The sequence below is a fragment of the Lynx rufus genome, unplaced genomic scaffold (assembly GCF_022079265.1).
Source record: "Lynx rufus isolate CCGP_SWC_20201006 ecotype Redwood Valley unplaced genomic scaffold, mLynRuf1.p SCAF_21, whole genome shotgun sequence".
Classification (NCBI taxonomy): domain Eukaryota; kingdom Metazoa; phylum Chordata; class Mammalia; order Carnivora; family Felidae; genus Lynx; species Lynx rufus.
In genome coordinates, this window is record NW_025814836.1 from 14,270,214 (window position 1) to 14,289,595 (window position 19,382).

Here is a 19,382-nt window from a genome sequence, read left to right on the forward strand (position 1 = left end):
GAGTGCTTTAGATTATAGGATGAAAAGGAACCGCTATTAAAGAACATGATATATTAATTATTCCTTTTATCATTTATATGGCCTGCTATTTTTAATAGTCACATATGCCTTTCTGATTTCTTTATCTACTTATGTGTTAGTAAATTGTATGCATTTTGTAGAAGGTGTCTCAAATATTCTTTGGAAAGAATTGAGAATAGGAGAGTAAAAGAATTGTGTGTGGGGGGCAAAGGGGTAGTAAATAAATAAATAATATCCGATATGTATGAAACATTTTAATATTTTAAACAATGCATTTGACATCGTGTCAGTTCACTAGATGGCATGCATTGATATGATTATCATTTTCTTTCTTTCTCAATATAATGAAAAATGGGAATAATCTTTAATACTAATGAGTTTGTGTTTAAAAGCATTATTGATTTCTCCTAGCCGAGACACCACATTTCTTTATAATTCATGCTTTACTAAGATTTATTAACAAATAGAGTCGAAAATGGATTTCCCAGATACCTATTAGCAGGTGGATGTCAGTCCAGAAGCACATGGCCTCTTGAAGTTTGCGTTAGGAGAAACTACAGTGACATTTTGGACCTAGTGCTGGGCAACACACAGCTGAGAAATGAAACACGGAATCTTTTGGCTCTTCTCTTCACCGTCCCCAGTTTCATAGGTGGTAACCATTTCCTTTGGTGAAGTCTTTCATAGCATCATCATGGACTGCTTTCCACATTGGGCCCGACAAAACCTATGGCCCCTCATTCATTTCCGTGCTTTTCCACCCTTTCGGTCCGTAACCTTCCCTGGCCACACAACTCTCTGTCTGTGACTCCTCCGTTTGTAACCAGAACACTTCAGAACGAGAGCCACGGTTCTTCAAATGAAGACCTCACCAGCGACAAAATTCTCTCCCGTTGTGGCACCTGCGGGCAAGCAGAACCTTCTCAGCTGGGCAAGATACGGATGGAGAAGCTCCTGACACGAGGTGTTTTTGTCCATTGTTGGGAATTACAGGTCATGAAGTATAAAGAGAGAACGTCCTTCCTCACCTAGTATCCCAGGGCCTCCACAGCCTGGACTTATCGTATATTTTCAATATTATGCACACAGTAATGACTGAAGCACCTTTGAAGCACCTTGTCTGTGGTAAAAGCTAACTAGGCTTAAGTTACCGAATAACTGGTTGAGGTGAGGGACAAGGAGGGGCGTAACATTTTTTAAGTGCTTATTATTTTCCAACTATATCATTAAACATCTCACATACCCTTTATCACATTCTTAGAACAGCCCTGTGGGTGGGTGATCCTCTTCCCAATTAATGGATGGGAACACTGAGGCTCCAACTTTGGTACCTAGCCTAAAGTCAGTCTACTAGTAAGGAGTAGGCTGCGTAATCCAATCTGTTACTGTCATGTTCATCGTGGAATCACACTGTGTTGATTAAATAATACTTAAAGTAGTATTTGTTCACCATTGATCATTCACAGTAAGTTCTCTGTTAAATAGACAATAAGTTCAGTAAAATAGAAAATAGATAACAAAACCCATCATTGATGGCTCCTGACTACCTATGTGACCCACATCCTACCTGTCCAATATCCCCTTCTCCTACATTTGTTGTCCTCTTAAAATATCAGGTTAGCCCCGTTATTTCTGAAATAGTCTTTTTTTTTTTTTTTTTGCCTAGATTTCTCCTTCACCTCAATAAAATCTCTGCTCAGATACATTCCCTCTTTGGAGAGGACTTTAATAAACTACCTTTCCATTGGAACCATGTGGTCAGTTGAGGGCTTTCTTTCTTTCTTTTTTCTCTCTTTCTTTCTTCCTTTAAGAGAGAGGCAGAGAGAGAGAGCAGAGGAGAGGCAGAGAGACAGGGACAGAGGGAGAATCCCAAGCAGGCTCCGCACTGTCAGTGCAGAGCCTGATGCGGGGCTCGAACTCACAAACCGTGAAATCATGACCTGAGCCGAAACCAGGAGTAGGATGCTTAACCGACTGAGCCACCCATGCGCCCCAACTTCTGTTCTTGATCCTGAATTGGATTGCCTGTTTTCATGTACTCAAGAAAGAGAGCCATGTGGGACTCACAGAATCATAGTTTGAATGTCTAATCAAGACAAATGATCTAAGGAATTTCACTGAATGGAAAAGAAGGATTGAAACGGCTTCTCTGGAAAAGCCTAAAGTCTAAGGTGGCTTTTGCATTGCATGGGGCATCAAGGTCCCATTGTTATTCCTCTAGGGGCAGGACGGAAAGTAAGAAGGCACATTATAAGAGGAAATTGGCATACGTTAAATGATCAACAGTCATTGTTCTATATGCTTTATATAAATATTTCCTCATTTGGCTTCCCTGAGATATATTTTCTTCCCCCTTCTACAGATAAATCAAGTGCCTTACGGCTAAAATACTTGCCCAAAGCGGGGCCTGCTGAGGTTGTTAGAGCTGACATTTGTGCACAAGACAGTCAGCCAGAGCACGAGAGCATCAGGATCGGATCCAAACCCAGACATCACTTGATCAGATGTCCCCCGCTCCGTTCACTTTCCCCAAAGTCACACCCCTTTCCTAAACCTCCTCTGTTCCCCCCCACCCCACCCCCAACACCAACACACAAAGGTACACGCACAACAAAGCGACCTCAAATGTATGGAGAAGAGCCAAGGATTTGAGGTTGAGGTATCCTGTGCCAAATGCTCCCCCGCTAAGCTGGGAATATAACACCTCCTTTTGGCTTCCGTAAAGCTTCAAGACAAATCTTAAACCAGATACACTCCTTTTAATCCTATTGTTACCGTCTTGTGTGGTGCCAAAGTAAAGAAAGGGCTTGCTTTTAAAATGGGGACTCTAAGAAGATATTAGTAGCATACACAAAACACACACTTAGAGCAATTCCCAATGGGGTTAATGCCTGATCTCTCCCAACCACACTTCCTCCTTCCCGTCTCCCCTTCCTGTGCGGTAATAAGTAAATAAATGAACCAACAAGCAACGCTCTACCCTGTTTTCTTTTGGGAGGATAATATAGCCTCGAAGTTTAGTTTGTTTGTTTGTTTTAATTTTTTGTTTTCCCCCCTGAGGGAAGCAAATGCACCTACTGTGAGTCAGACCTGGGGGCGGTCCCTTTACATACATCGGTTCATTTCTCTTTCTCGTGGCCCCTTCCAGGCGGGCGTTAATGACAAGCAAACTGCAGCTCCGAGAGATGGGTTTACTTAAAATCAAACAGCTAGGAAGTTGCTCAACCGGGATGTGAATTCAATTCGGATGACTCCAGCACCATTTTTTTCTTTTTTTCCTTTCTGCTAATATGCAGAAAGTAATAAACAAAGAGGCCAGAGGCGTGTGCGGGTGGGACAGAGAAATCTGATGGCAATTGATCATTGTTGGAATTGAAAGCTCGGACTAAGGCTTAAAAACACAAACAAACCGAAAACAGCAGGGAATAATAAAAATGGCTACACTGGGCGCACAGAGTGGTAACACCACACGTGGTGAGCTGGCATGTGCCTGTTGGAAGGCAGATATCTTTGCCTTTTTACCTGCTGCCCGACCCTCTCAGGCAGGTCAGCAAGTGCTGACCCAATCAAGCAATAAACTGCCTGACAGGAAGTAGCTCTGTGCTCTCTGCCCGGGAGAGGGGACTTCCTGGTGAGCAAACCTAAAAGCAGAGAAATTAGTGCTTTTTACCAGCAGGAGTTCCGGACCCCTTCGTTGCTGGGGTGAAACCACCAAATACCAATTCAATCATGTCAGGGCTGTGACAGCCCTTTGTGTCCCCGCCGATGCAACATTTCTGGGGAGAAAGAGGGTGGGAGTACGTGTTCATCAAAGCACAGAGAAGGATAACGTAGCGAGTCTTGCTTTTTTGGAATTAGCTGAGGTGCATGACGGGCATCTCAACTGTGCGGAAGGTTGAGGACTTGGTTAACTCGATTGCACGAAACCTGGGTTCTCTCCTCCAAAGGACCACACAGCCGTCAACAAAGCAATCCTCCTTCCAGACAGTGGCCGTGAAATACCGGCTACATCAACGACGCGGAAAGCAGAGGCACCGTGTTCAGCCCCGAACACGCCCCGGATCACACCGACGACTCGAGGCCACAACTTGCAGATTGGCTTTTACCTCGAGTTTGCAAAGAAAGCAGTTTGAGGCAATTCAAGCCAAAATGCCCACTTTCCGTGCCCGTATTTCTTACGAGCAAGCTCAGGCATGAACTTGATTCTTATTCTGGTATAGACAATCCAGGGCAAACGTCTCAGAGGGTCGACTTCAGACTCGAGTCTTTTCTTTCCTCACCTTCTTGCGATATGCTTCCCTAGGCTAAAACTTCAAAACGTGATTTGGTACCATCATTCGCCACTGAATCTGAGTGATCTCTTGGATTGAAGTCCGCACACTTCGTAATACCAAACGCAGAGATGCTAAAATGCCGACCCTCGGGTCAGATATTAAAATGTACAACCTCTCCTACTCTTGCAATGCTTGGTTGATAAGCAGTTATTGTCCTGAAAGCCAGCCATTGGACTTGAAAGATAAATATTATTCCATATCTTATGGAATAAAATATATTATATCACAGGTGATGGAGACAGATTGACTCAATAAATTCTAATAGTGTATGCTCAGAAATAGTGGCAATAAAAATGCTGATGAATTGACACGGGGAGAATAGTGAATGTCATTAACATGCTCCTTCCTCTGTTCTGATCCCCCTGTCATGTTCTTCGCACTGCTGTAATCACTATCAGTGGATTTTTCTTTGCTTTATCGGCCTGGGAAAAATGGCATTTTTGTAGCGCTTTAAATTATCCATGATGCAACTGATTGCAGAAATGATGAGGTCGCCTAAATACAGAAAATTAATATAGGCCTTTATATTTAGCAGTATCACCAGCCTGTCTTTGAGCACGCGGCACGAAATGTGAAATGCCACAGAGCCTGGCTATTCGGTCCTACCACAAAGTGTTGTCCAAACTCATTTTTGCTTATCTTTCTTGACCCCGATCCGTGCAGAATAACGAGGCAGAATTTACTATTTGGATTTTGCTTTAAAAGAGGTTAGTTACATGGATTTTTATTTCATGCGATGCAGTAAGGCACAAGCCATGGAGATTCTAAAGTCTGGTTTTATCCCAACTGTTTTTGTATATTTTTGGGATAGATAAGGAACACATCTACTACCTGCTATCAGGATTTAACTTCTGAGTCACGGCCCTTAAACCGATATAAAAGGTGAGTGTTGGGGCGCCTGGGTGGCTCAGTCGGTTGGGCGTCCGACTTGGGCTCGGGTCATGATCTCGTGGTTTGTGAGTTCGAGCCCCACGTCGGGCTCTGTGCTGACCGCTCGGAGCCCGGAGCCTGCTTTGGATTCTGGGTCTCCTCCTGTCTCTGCCCCTCTCCTGCTCATGCTCTGTCTCTCTCCCTGTCTCTCAATAATAAATATACATTAAAAAAAAAAGTTACAAAAAAAAAAAAAAAGGATGAGTATTGCGTTAGGGGAGTGGTAACTAGCCGTTGATGTGTGAGTCCCTTCTATGGAGACACTTCACAGGGTTCTACCCGAACATCCCCAAATCCAATTACTCTCCGTCTTCTCTCCAGAGTTTTGGATGAAATTATTTTAGGCGGCATAGCTCCTTAAATTGTCCACAAATAGCCAGAGCTGAGAATATCTTGAACTGAGATAATCACCCTCCACAAAAACCTATTCCTCTTTCTTTCTTCATTAGTTCAGTGAGTGGCACCAGTACCTAAACTGTGCCCCAAACCAGACTTGCATATCGTCTTTGTCCTCTTCTTCACATGTATCCTCTACAAGGAAGCAATTGCCTATATAGGTGCCTTTTTCTATTTTTTAAAATTTTTGTTAATGTTTATTTATTTTTGAGAGAGAGAGAGAGAGAGCATGAGCAGGGGAGGGGCAGAGAGAGAGAGGGACACAGAATCTGAAGCAGGCTCCAGGCTTCCAGCTGTCAGCACACTGCCCCGTGCGGGGTTCGAACTCGAGAGCTGTGAGATCATGACCTGAGTCGGAATCGGACACTTAACCGGCTGAGCCACCCAGACGCCCCACGTTGGTTTTTATTCTTAAACATACTTCCTTATGTCTATAGTGGGCCGTTCACTCAAGAAAGGAATCCTGAAAGGCTGATGTCAAACTATAAGTTCATAAGCAGTATGAAAATTGGCAATGGGCTTCCGTGGATCTGTATAGTGTGAATTCATCCACTCACACTATGTACAAACTGTAGCAAAATACCCCCAGTAATCAAGAGACGTCTCCAGTAGTCTAGTAATCAAAACCCAAAACTAGAAAAGAAAAATACAGCGAAAAAGATGCCATGTGTCCTATTAAAAGTTCTCTTTTAATTTATTGGTAATAAAATAATCTACCTGGACCCATAATAGTTTATATGTGGAATTGTGCCTGCCAGTAGCCTCCTGAAAATCAGAGCTTAGAAACAAATTATAACATTTATAAAATAAAGTAACCAGTTGCCCCTCTCTCTCTCTCTCTCTCTCTAGGTGTGTATGAAAGAGACAGAGAGATATTTCAAATTCCAAAAATGTTAATTAGTCTTTGAATAAAGTCATCTTTTTTTTTATTTTATAGAGACAGAGAGAGAGAGAGAGAGAGCAGGGATGAGAGGTGGAGGGAGAGAAACAGAGAATCTTAAGCAGGTTCCATGCTCAGCATATAGCCCTATGCGGGGCTTGATCCCGCAACCCTGGGATCATGACTTGAGCTGAAATCAAGAGTCCAACGCTCAACCAACTGAGTCACCCAGGAGCCCCTTTATCTCTTTTTTATGTTTTGGGAAATAATTCACTTCCAATCTACATCTTATTATACGTTCAGTACAAAAAATACCCATACGTGGTATATGTCATCTTAGAAATAATTTAACAACTTTTCCCATAATTAACATTCAGGTAAATAACGAGAGTGGCATTTGCTTTCTGAGAAATCGTGGACGTTTATCTTTACATAGAATTACTTTTAATAATAATTATAATATGATGCTAAAGAGGGATCTTTTGGTCTCCTTTTTATGGCCAGGGCCCCCATGATTGAGAAAAATATAATATTCCAAGAAGGCTCCCAGTCTAAAGGGAAGAGTTGGGGGCGCCTGGGTGGCTCAGTCGGTTGAGCGTCCGACTTCGGCTCAGGTCATGATCTCGCGGTCCGTGAGTTCAAGCCCCGCGTCGGGCTCTGGGCTGATGGCTCAGAGCCTGGAGCCTGCTTCCGATTCTGTGTCTCCCTCTCTCTCTGCCCCTCCCCCGTTCATGCTCTGTCTCTCTCTGTCTCAAAAATAAATAAATGTTAAAAAAAAAAATTTAAAAAAATAAAAAAAATAAATAAATAAAGGGAAGAGTTGGTTTACTGTAACAGGATGTGCCACAACTTATTCGGCCAGAATTACTGATAACCCGCCTCCAGCCCATAAAAGTATATGTTGGTGAGACAAAGCAGGAGCTTACCTTCAGGCAGTGGAGAAAGGTGGGTTTTTTGTACCTTTGACTAAGCCAGAGAAAAACCTTCAAATGGCCTGCTTCTTAGAATTTCGTGGTGCCTCTCGTCACCTGTTGGAATCCGAAGGCGACGTCAGGGACCCTCTTCCACTCGTGTAGAGGACTGTGATGGCATGGGTTTCACAAGTACCAAATACGAGTCCTTTGGGAGGAAGTTTGCCGGAACCTTCTGAAAGACACATCACCTGGGAAAACCACTTGGAGAGGTGAAGAGAGCCAAGAAAGGAAGAGTATTTTACTTCCCGAAATAAGTCTACTCTGTGATTGAAGAGGGCTGGAAATCCTCAAGAGCTGATGATACGTCATCTAGGAGCGGAGAACTTGTCTTCAAAGCAGGTGGCGAGTAGAGAATAAAATTATTTTCTGCTGGTACCCAGTCAAGTTCAGGTGGATCAATTATGCGATGATAGCTAGTAACTTAGGGCTTATTCGGGGCATAATTTTATGTCACGAGTCAGATTTCCCAGGAAATCTGCGGCAGAGATTTGGGGACATGCTCTCAGGATCCACACTTTTGGGGGAGTGAAGAAATCAAGATTTGACAGGGGGAAAAAAAATCAGACTGTCGTGTGTTTGTACCATAGGTCTCCCCCGGGCTGGGATCGGCCTGCAGAGTTGCCCAAAACCGAAGCAAAGAGCTGGGATTTTTTACATGGATCGATACTGTAGGTGAGTTACTCCAAGGAAGGACACGCGAGCTTCGATGAAACAGCCGTCTCTCATCCGGGGAACTCACTGGGTGATGTGGTCATGTTTCAAGCACAAGATGAAAGTCACCAGCCCTCTCAATAGCTGGAGAAACAGAAGTGTTTCAATCCTGGGGGGCGCGGTTGTTTATTACAATCCATCCTTTGTACTACTAAGATTTACTTGCTTCATATAAATTCGGGGCTCACCTTCTTGAGAATGATGGTGGCCTCCTTTCCTGAGGAAATGTATGAGAAGACATACTGAGCCCCCCCCCCGCCCCCTACTGAAGCTGCTCCTGAGGCTGCGATCAATACTTATGACTTCTTTTTTCAACTATCCATTCTAGGTTGCCTTCCTTGTAGCATGACGCCCTTGCTCGTCTAGGTAGCTTACCTAGGGAGTGGGTGAAAAGATTCTTATTTATAAAGGAGGTGAGCCCCCGGTCACCACGTCCTTCTCAGGCTACGTCTGCTACGTAGGGTACGGATGTACCCATTTACCGTCAAAATTAAGCACAAAAATAGTAAGAGATGCCCAAATGGTGACTGAACTTCTTTTTCTCCCCCCCACCCCCCGTATAAATGCAGCCTCTATCTCGTTCTGAGGACTAGCGTCAGTTACCCTGCCAAGACGGTGGCGATTTCTCTCCCTACTTAGTACTGTCTTTGCGTAGTTTCTCATCACTGACACATCTAATACCATAGTTTGCTCCAGACGTCATGGCTCAAGTGCCCAGGGTGCTCAAAGTACCACAGATTGTGTCTGCTTCAAAGTTCTTCCCTTCTCTGCACTTTGTGAACCTGTCAGCCTTTTTGTTTGTTTGTTTGTTTTTGTCATTGGGTGGGGGTGATGCCGGACTTCATTTATTACCTGGTTCCCGTACACAACCACACTGATAGAGTGTCGATGACGATTCTCTGGATTTCTAAATATCACTATCAGTTCAGATACCTTGTCCAAAAGCTCTCACAATCAATGTTTGGATACTTTCTTTTGCTACCCAGGTAAATGGCTCACTTTGTAAAGGGAGCAAGAAAACTCCTATTTTCTGTTTTTTAAAATATTGTTAACGTTTTTATTTAGTTTTGAGAGACAGAGTGCCAGCGAGGCAGGGACAGAGAGAGGGAGACACAGAATCCGAAGCAGGCTCCCGGCTCCGAGCTGTCAGCGCAGAGCCCGACGCGGGGCTCGAACCCAGAACGGTGAGATCATGACCTGAGCCCATCGGACGCCTAACCAACTGACTGTGCCACCCAGGTGCCCCGAGAAAACTTTGAATATATAAGTGCGGCCACTGATTCTCAACTATTTCTGAATTCTATCTTCCCATCCTATTTCCAAATAGGGTCTTCTCCTGTCAATACTGGCCTGCCCTCAGCCACCGGCAATTCTGGTGCCCCTCTCATCAAGTGCATCGCTTGCCAGTTACACGGGCAGGGTGACCTGTAGTGTCACCCACGGAATATAGTCAGTTGGCAGGTCTTCCAGTCTTACATAGGACACCAACTCTAACATGTGCATTCTCTGAGCCTTTGGATTCCTTTTTACATGGTCTACGATGGCCATCGTGACACTTCTATTCAACCTACGGAGGGTCATTGATTTCCCCAAGCTTCTAAGAGACGTCCTAACACTGTGTTAAAATCCCCACCCAAGGTCTTTGCCAGAGTATTATATGTTATATTCCTGGTGGCGTTCCCATTTTGTCAAACTCTCTGTGTGCAAACTTACATTCTGCTCGGCTTACTTCAGTCTCCTTGAGTCTGGTTCCATATATAATCTCCCGGCTTCTGTCTTATGGTCCTATAGCAAATTCATTTCCTCTCTTGGCAGGCTCGGCAATTTGCTGGCTAGGTATCATCGCGTTTTATCTCTTGTTAGTGGTCTAATGGCTAAAAATGAATCATAAGCAGATCCTGAAGGGGACACATGGTTGTTCTGCAGGGCACAAAATTCTGTATAGTCTCCATGAAAGAAGGGAGGTCTAGCTTTTCACAGGGAGGAGGAGACTATTTGCAGTGGCCTACAGGGGGTTCGGCGGATCTGGAGGTTCAAGGTTTTTGATGAAAAACCTCAGACGTCCCTATCCTAATTCTTAGGGTCTCACTCCATCCCAATCGCAGCAACCTCCCCCACTTTTTTTTTTGGTACTAGATCTGTCAGAGCTGAGAATTCAACCCTACACCCTGTCTGGAGCCCCACTACTCATAACATTAAGTTTCAGGTCTGGTTCTCCGTGCTTTTGTCCAGCAACTACATAGGAGAATCTTTTGTAATTTGTCAGAGGTCTCTGGCTTTCACTTTGGACCTTTAATGATTCGTTAACCACCTGCAGCATCTCACTGTCTTTCTCCAAAGCCTTGGTGGCCTCTAGCCTTGGCCATCGAATTCCATTGTTCTTACGATGACAATGGACCTCACGATTCTCAAACACTTGCTTCATTGTTGCAGCGAAAGCGTTCCCTTCAGCAGGTAAGCCATCAGTGCGAGGTCCTCAAGGACTCACCTCCCAGGAGTGATTGGATTTACAATGCCAGCCAGAGGAGGTCTGTCCCCCGCCCCCCCCCACTCCCAGATCCCATTTTTAGAGTCTGTTTTCTTGGGATGCTTTTGGCACCAACTGTTGTAGGTTGGCTGTACCGGGAAACAGATCGAGAAGTGGATACTGGCATGCAGGAAGTTTATTTGGAAGCATCTTGAGATCAACAACTGTGTGGAATAATGGAAACAGGACGGAGCAGCGGGGGGAAGTTGAGCTGTGATGTAATTGTGATAATATTGTAACTGCCTCAGACAATACCAAACAGGAAACTCTGGAGTTGGGATGGCCCCAAGGAGTTGTCTTTGAGCCGGGGCAACAGGCTTTTATGCCTCTGCATTTACTAGTTATTGATACAGGATAATTCTGGGAATGGAATGTGTCCTTTGGGGAAGGGTATTTGCTGGGAGATAAAATTCACCTGTCAACTCTCTCATCAGGTTAAGAAATGAGTACCTCAGCCCTGTGTGTGGGGTGGTAGTTTTTGGGGGGGAGTCCATCCACGGCATCCCCAATACCTTGTGGCAAACTTGTCATCTGTGTTATTCCCCAACCCCCAAATTGTGACAACAGGTAAGACCTGCTGGCGTTTATTTTACACACAAAATGAAAGACACACCAAGCATTGAGGTTTCCAGATACTTTTGAGATATAACCAAGGCATAAATTAGAAAACAAAATGCATAGATGTATGGGTTTAGTTTGATGAGTTTTGACAAACTGGAGGCATCTGTTTAGTCATCTGCAAAATAAAATCACATCATTTCAGGGGCACCTGGGTGGCTCAGTCGGTTAAGCGTCCAACTTCAACTCAGGTCACGATCTCGCGGTCCATGAGTTCAAGCCCCGCGTCGGGCTCTGGGCTGATGGCTCAGAGCCTGGAGCCTGCTTCCGACTCTGTGTCTCCCTCTCTCTCTGCCCCTCCCCCGTTCATGCTCTGTCTCTCTCTGTCTCCAAAATAAATAAACGTTAAAAAAATTAAAAAAAAATCACATCATTTCAAAAGGTTCCCTTGGGTCTCTTTCCAACCAGGTCCCCATACCACCCCAAGAAACTACTTCCTTATTTTAATCACCATTGATTCGTTTTGCCTATTCTTACAATTCATGTAAGTGAAAATATATAATATGTGTTTTACGTAACATGACATTTTGGAGACTCATTCATGCTATTCCACGCACTGTAGCTCATTCCTTTCTATGGCAAATGTTCGCTCTTTGTATGGATATACCACAAGTCGTTTCACCATCATCCCGTTACGAAACATGTGAGTTGTTTCCAGTTTGGGGCTATCGAGAATAAGTTTGCTATGACAATTCTTTTTGACAGGTTAGAAATACATTTTAAGTTTTCTTGGGTAAATGTATAGAACTAGAACTGCTGGGTCTTCGGGTATTAGAAGCTACCAAACAGTTCCCCGGAGGGTATTATCATTTTAAATTTCCTCCTGCAATGTAGTTCCATATCCTTGGCATCATTTAGTGTTGTCGTTGTGAATTGCATTCGCCTTTGTGACTAATGATGCCGAGTGCCCGGTAACATGTGAAGTATCTGTTCATGCACTTTGCCCATTTTTAAATTGGTTGCTTTTGTGTTATTGTAGATTTGTAGGAATTCTTTACATATTCTGGATACAGGACCTTTGTCAGATACATATGAGAATATGTTTTACCAGTGTATGGCCTCTCTGTTTGCTTTCTCATGGTATTTTGAAAATTAAGTGTTTTTAATTGATGAAGTCCAATTTTATAACTTATTTTTTCATATGGGTTAGTGCTTTATATAGCATGTCCAAGAAAATTCTCTCAAAACCATGTAGATATTTTACTGTTTTTTTTTTAATGTTTATTATTTGAGAAAGAGACAGACAGAGAGTGCCAGTGGGGGACGGTCAGAGAGAGAGGGAGACACAGAATCGGAAGCAGGCTCCAGGCTCTGAGCACAGAGCCTGGCGCGAGGCACGAACCCACAGACCACAAGATCATGACCTTGATCATGATCATGGCGGCTAAAGTCGGCCGCCTAACCAACTGAGCCACCAGGAGCCACGATATTTTATTGTTTTATATTAGAATCTGTTTGTGTCTGAGTTTCATGTTTAGGTCTATGATTCATTGTGAAATGTGTGTGTGTGTGTGTGTGTGTGTGTGTGTGTGTGTGTGTATGTGTGAGAGAGAGAGAGAGATAGAGAGAGAGAGTGTGTGTGTGGGTGTGTGTGTGCCAGTGCGTGCCCGCATGCACCATAGCTTGAAAAAGAAATCATATGGATATCCAGATTTTTCTTTCCCAATTAGTTTGACTTGTCATAGCCAAAAATTGATTATGGATCCATTATTATCATAGCTGTAGAGTAAGCTTTGAAATCAGATTGGGTCAGTTGTCCAAGTTTGTTCTTTTTAAAATGTGTTTTTCTTGATCATGTATTTGAGAATACAGTTGCTTATTTTTTCAAAATATCTTTTTGGTAGGAATTGCATTCAATATTTAGATCAAGTTAGGGAGAATTGGCATGATACATCTCTCCGTTTATTTGTATCTTTTTCCAAGTTCTCTCGATACTGTTCTGTAGTTTTCAGTATAGAGGTTTTTGTCTACTTTTTGTTAAAGTTATTCCAAAGTGTTTAATATGAGTACTTATTTTTAAAATTTTTTTTTCAACGTTTATTTATTTTTGGGACAGAGAGAGACAGAGCATGAACGGGGGAGGGGCAGAGAGAGAGGGAGACACAGAATCGGAAACAGGCTCCAGGCTCCGAGCCATCAGCCCAGAGCCAGATGCGGGGCTCGAACTCACGGACCGCGAGATTGTGACCTGGCTGAAGTCAGACGCTTAACCGACTGTGCCACCCAGGCGCCCCTAATATGAGTACTTTTGATGTGATTATAAGTTGAATTTTTTTTATTTTTTCTAGTTGTTTAATGTTAGTATATAGAAATACTACGGATCTTTTAATACTTACAATACTAACTTTACATCTTACAAGTTTTTAAAGTTCACTTATTCGTTAAATATAATCTTCTTCTCTTTCCCCTTCCCCTCCTCCTCCTCCTCCTTCTTCTTGTTCTTCTCCTTCTCCTTCTCCTTCTTCTCCTTCTGCTGTAGTCATCTTATTTCATTGAGTAGGACCTATGGCAAAATGGAGACTTCTGACTACTTCATTAACTTACCCAAATTCATGCATAATACAACATGGAGGCAGTAGATAAAACTACATCGTTTGTCTCCAGAACCATGTTCTTAACCCCTATAGTAGATATTATGGTGGACCACATACATTCATCCTTCAGAACTAAGTCACTCCTTCCCCTACCAATTAGAAACATTGTGGCTAACAGCTCTCAGTTGATTCCATTTTTAGGAATTGCCCTCAGCTGAAAAGAACTCCCTAGCCCAGATTTGTAATTTTTCCCCTAATGGAAGCACAGCCCCATGACTGGTAATACAGAGGCCAAAAGTTCAGCCTTTTTGCCTCAAGGCAGGCAATTTCCAAGCGATGATCCACCTCCAAAACTCTCCAGGGGATCTTGGAATTGGGTTGATGCCTTCCAAATTGCATTTATCCGTCGGCACAATCCTACCTCCTTCCTTTCTCTACAAGAGTTGATGCTAAGGGCACTTCTCAATCATCTTTCCATATAAAATCTTTCCAGGAACCTGCTCTAAGATACCCATCATGCTTTGTAGTTACTACACTTATATTGTAAATATCATTAGAGATTGTGTCAAATAAAACTTACCATAAATTTCAAAAATACCCTCATCCAAAATGAAATTCTTATTTTACTTAGAAATACATTTTGTACTATAGCATGCAAAAAGGATGAAAAGAGTGCAAAATGAGTTTGTAAATTTAAGAAGATTAGTTGATGCTGGACTCTAGGGTCATTTCCTACCACTTGCCTCTCACATTCTAACCTCCTCCCATCCCAAGTTATCTCTTTTCCCCATAAAGGTGCCGCGCTGTGACTCCTCTTTTAGGCCTCTTATCATACTATTTTCTGTTCTCGCTTCCTTCACATGATGAAGTGAAGTGACACCAGAAGTAAGCCTTTTCTATAGTTATGTTGAAGTATTTCACTGTGAAGGGAGCGCCTCCAGGACTAATTAATACGATGGTATCATGCTTCTAGAACTCCTTATCACAGGTTTGTCCTCTCCACTTATGACAGGGCTGAGGTCAGCGAGATTCAGAGCTTCAACTTTGCTGGTAAAAAAAATGAGTAAGTGTGAGCGTGAATAGAGTAGTGCCTAAAACGCTCTCTTGTTGGTTTATACATTTTCCTATAACCACAAGTGCAAAAGCTCAAAGCCAGACTTCAGAGGTCAACATAACTCAATCTCAGCTCTTCAGGGTTTATTAGTAAGGATCTGTCAACCATAGGCTTCAGAATACCTTTTCGTGGTCCGATAAGTAGCTCAGGATAACAACATGAATAAAAATCTCTTTCCTCATTCTTTTTGTTTTTAATTTTTTTTAAATCCTTACATTTGAGAGAGAGAGAGAGAGAGAGAGAGAGAGAGACAGATTGTGAGTGGGGGAGGGGCACAGAGAGAGGGAGACACAGAATCCGAAGCAGGGTCCAGACTCTGAGCTGTCAGCCCAGAGCCCGACGCGGGGCTCGAACTCACGGACCGTGAGATTGTGACCTGAGCTGAAGTCAGACGCCCAACCACCTGCGCCACCCAGGCACCCCTCTTTCCTCATTCTTTTATCAAAAAGAAATATCTATACATGTATAAATTAATAGCATTGCACAGTCCTGCATGTGATTCAGGATTATAGTTGGTGCAGCAGAATTTGAGAAAGGACTGTGGTGCTCTGAGCCATTCTGAAGAGCCCTTTGGTCCGATCCTTCCCTTGAAATGGTTCTGTAATAACACATGGCTTTTCAAGTCGAAGTACATGGGGGATTTCCATAAAAAATCAGTGCAAATGAAGCTATAAACTTATTCTATTAGAGGCTCTGATTTTAAAATATTTTCCGATATTAGATTCTGTTCCAGCGAAAGAAACACAGCTTCTACCCAGTGATTTTAAGGGAGCCAGTCAGAAATGTGTTATATGTAGCTCTGTCAAGATGATTTGACAAATGTTTTCTGGAAGGACAATATGATCTCTCCGCAAAAGATACTCTTATCAGAGGACAATTGGCGGACACGTTATTTCTATTCTGTCAGCCTCTCTTCTCTAGGTGAATCACTCCTCTCCACCCAAGATGATCCTGGGACACCCTCGCTCATGATGTTCTGCAACCTCTGATCATATTCTCTGACCACAGTTATTGGCTTGTGACCCAAGCTGGGCCAATAATAAAACTATCTCCTTAGATCCAAAGATTTGTTCAGAAATGAGCATATTACTTAAGCTGGACAAGCAGAATTTTCTGCGATATTGATTCATGCTAATGGGAGGAGACAATACCTATTTATGTTGGAATTCTATTTTTTTAACGTTTATTTATTTTTGACACAGAGAGAGACAGAGCATGGACAGGGGAGGGGCAGAGAGAGAGGGAGACACAGAGTCGGAAGCAGGCTCCAGGCTCTGAGCGGTCAGCACAGAGCCTGACGCGGGGCTCGAACTCACGGATGGTGAGATCGTGACCTGAGCCGAAGTTGGACGCTTAACCGACCGAGCCACCCAGGCGCCCCTGGAATTCTAAAGCCAAGAATTAGTGAGCCAAAGATGGCCAGTGGTGGCCAGTGACTATCTTACTAACTCTATGAAAGAAACCTTCAATTCTAGCGAAAGGGGAACTTACAAGTAGATGCAAACAAAGATCCCTGACGATATGTGTTGAGTCCATGCATCGGACGGACCATTTAGCTAACTGTTCTCTTGGACATCCATCTAGTGCGCCAATGAATTCTTTTCCTGCCTCAGTTTGAATCTGCTTTTGCCACTTTAAAAACATGCGGTCTTATTTAACAAATTATTTGGATGAATAGTACCTCAGTTGAATTTACTAATGCTTAATTCCTCCTGCCCCATTCAAGTCCGGCTAAACTAGGACCGCCCTGTATAGCTGTATTGTTTTTATCTAATTGGAAACATACCACAGGAAGATTTTCTTACAGTAACGTCTCTCAGTAGAGAATCTGCTGTGGCCAGCAATAGCTCAAGAAAGGAACAGTGCACCCAGATCTCCTAGGTTAATCAAAATGTGAAGACGCTAAGCAGATAATTCCAAGGCCGCAGAGATGGCGACAGAACTAAGAATACAGGATTCTGCTTAGTAAAAAAGTCCTGCAAAATGGGGAGGAACACAAGTTGTAAGAACATGACGATAGAGGCAGCTGTGGAACTTTATTCTTATGAAAATGGAGAGGATTCCCTTCGGTATTAATGCCTCTTTTTTCTTCCTAAGTAATATGCGACTGTTGCTTCCCTGCTATTAAGCAGAGCTAAACATTCATGTAATCATGTAAGGTGGAATATCAGTGGTTAGGAAGAAATACATTATATTTGTTATAATGCAGTCCTCCAACGTCAGAAATCAGTAATATCTTGGCGTTTCCGAAGTCACCTTCTCAGTTATGAACAAGAGTATGAAAATGAAGTAAATTGACTATAAGAAATTGTTTGTAAATTCCATTACAACATAGATGGAGGACCCTAATAGGTACTTTTCCAAAGAAGCCATAGGAATGGTCGATATGTACATGAAAAGGTGCTCAACATCACTCATCATCAGGGAAATGTAAATCAAAACCACAACGTGATATTATCGCACACCTGTCAGCAGAGCTATGATTGAAAACAACAACAACAACAACAACAAAAAGAAATAACAAGTATTCGCAACGATATGGAGAAAAGAGAACTATTGGGCACTATTGGTGGGAATGTAAATCGGTGCAGCCACTATGGAAAACAGTATGGAGGCTCCTCAAAAACTTAAAAATAGAATTACCAGGTGATCCAGCAACTCTACGTCTGCATATTTATCTGAAGGAAATGAAAATACGAACTCAAAAACAGATTTGTAACCCCATACTCGTTGCACCATCATTTACAATAGCCAAGACATGAAACAACCTAAATGTCCGTCAGTGGATGAATGGAAAAAGAAAATGTGGTGTATGCATATAGAGAGTGGAATAATACTCGGATATGGGGAAAAAAAGGTATCTTATTATGTCAATAACATGGACTGACCTTGAGGGCATTATGCTGAATGAAATACGTAGAACAGAAAAAGATCAATACTTTATGGTCTAACTTACACGTGGAATCAAAAAGCAAACAAACAAAAAAATTCCAAAACCTGAATCCATAGATACTGAAAAGAGATTGGTTGTTGCCAGAGGCTGGGGGGTGTGGTGGGTGAAATGGGTGAGGGAGATCCAAAGATACAAACTTCCAGTCAGAAAATAAATAAGTCACGGTGATACAACTCATAGCATAGAAACTATAGTTAATAACACTGTACTGCGTATTTGAAAGTTGCGAGGAGAGTAGATCTTAAAAGTTCTCATCACAACGAAAATACTTGTCATGGGTGGTGATGGCTGTTGGCTACTTACTGTAGTGATCATTTCACAGCGTGCACAAATACCGAATCATTAGGTTGTATGCCTGAAACTAACATCACATTGTATATAAATTATATCTCATCAAAAAAAAAAAAGAAATTGCCTGTACTTTACCTCATTTTTACCTAAAAAGTGTTAATTTCATGTGCCTCAACATAATAGTAACCTAATAAATTTAATTCGAATACTATTCCTGATAGCAATACTGGTGTCACTAATAAGACAACGCTTACTGGGTCCCCTGGGTGGCTCAGTCAGTTGAGTGTCCGACTTCGGCTCAGGTCATGATCTCACGATTTGTGAGTTCGAGCCCCACGTCGGGCTCTGTGCTGACAGCTCAGAGCCTGGAGCCTGCTTCCGATTCTGTGTCTCCCTCTCTCTGTGCCCCTCTCCCACTTGCACTCTGTCTCTCTCTCTCTCTCTCTCTCTCTCTCTCGAAAATAAATAAACCTTTAAAAAAGCTAAAAAAAAATAAAACAACATTTACAAAAAAGCAAGTGTTGTGACAGGTTACTTTATTTACTTAAACTCATACAACCTACGCAACATGCACCATTATATCAATAGATACGATTATTTCTTTACAACACAATTGATGAAAATTAGTCACAGAGGTTAATTAATTTGCCCAGTTACCGCAAGGTCTGTACATGTAGGGGGCTAGGATTTGAACCTAGGTTAATCCAGTTCCTGAGTCTGCACCATTAGCGCCTGTGCTATATTATCCCACAAGGTAATGCTCCAGATTCCAGGTTTCTAGCTCTCCTTTTCTACTCACAAGGTAGGTGTCGTGAAACAAGGCAGGGCATCCTGAAGTCATTTATCCATAGTCTTCTGATTTCTTATTCAGGACACCACTGAAATAAGGGACCACTCTTGGTGTTAGCAAGGCTCAGGGCTTCTCTGACCGCCTGAGCGGCTCTTGGGTTGAACCGAATTATAAATCAAAATCCTTACTTCGCAAGGATTATTCTTTGGTGATAATGTCTCAATCACTTCCTGTTTACTTCATTGGCGAAGGAGGGAGTCCCACCCTAAGCTTACGAGAATGGCCAACATAAGACACTTGATAACCAAG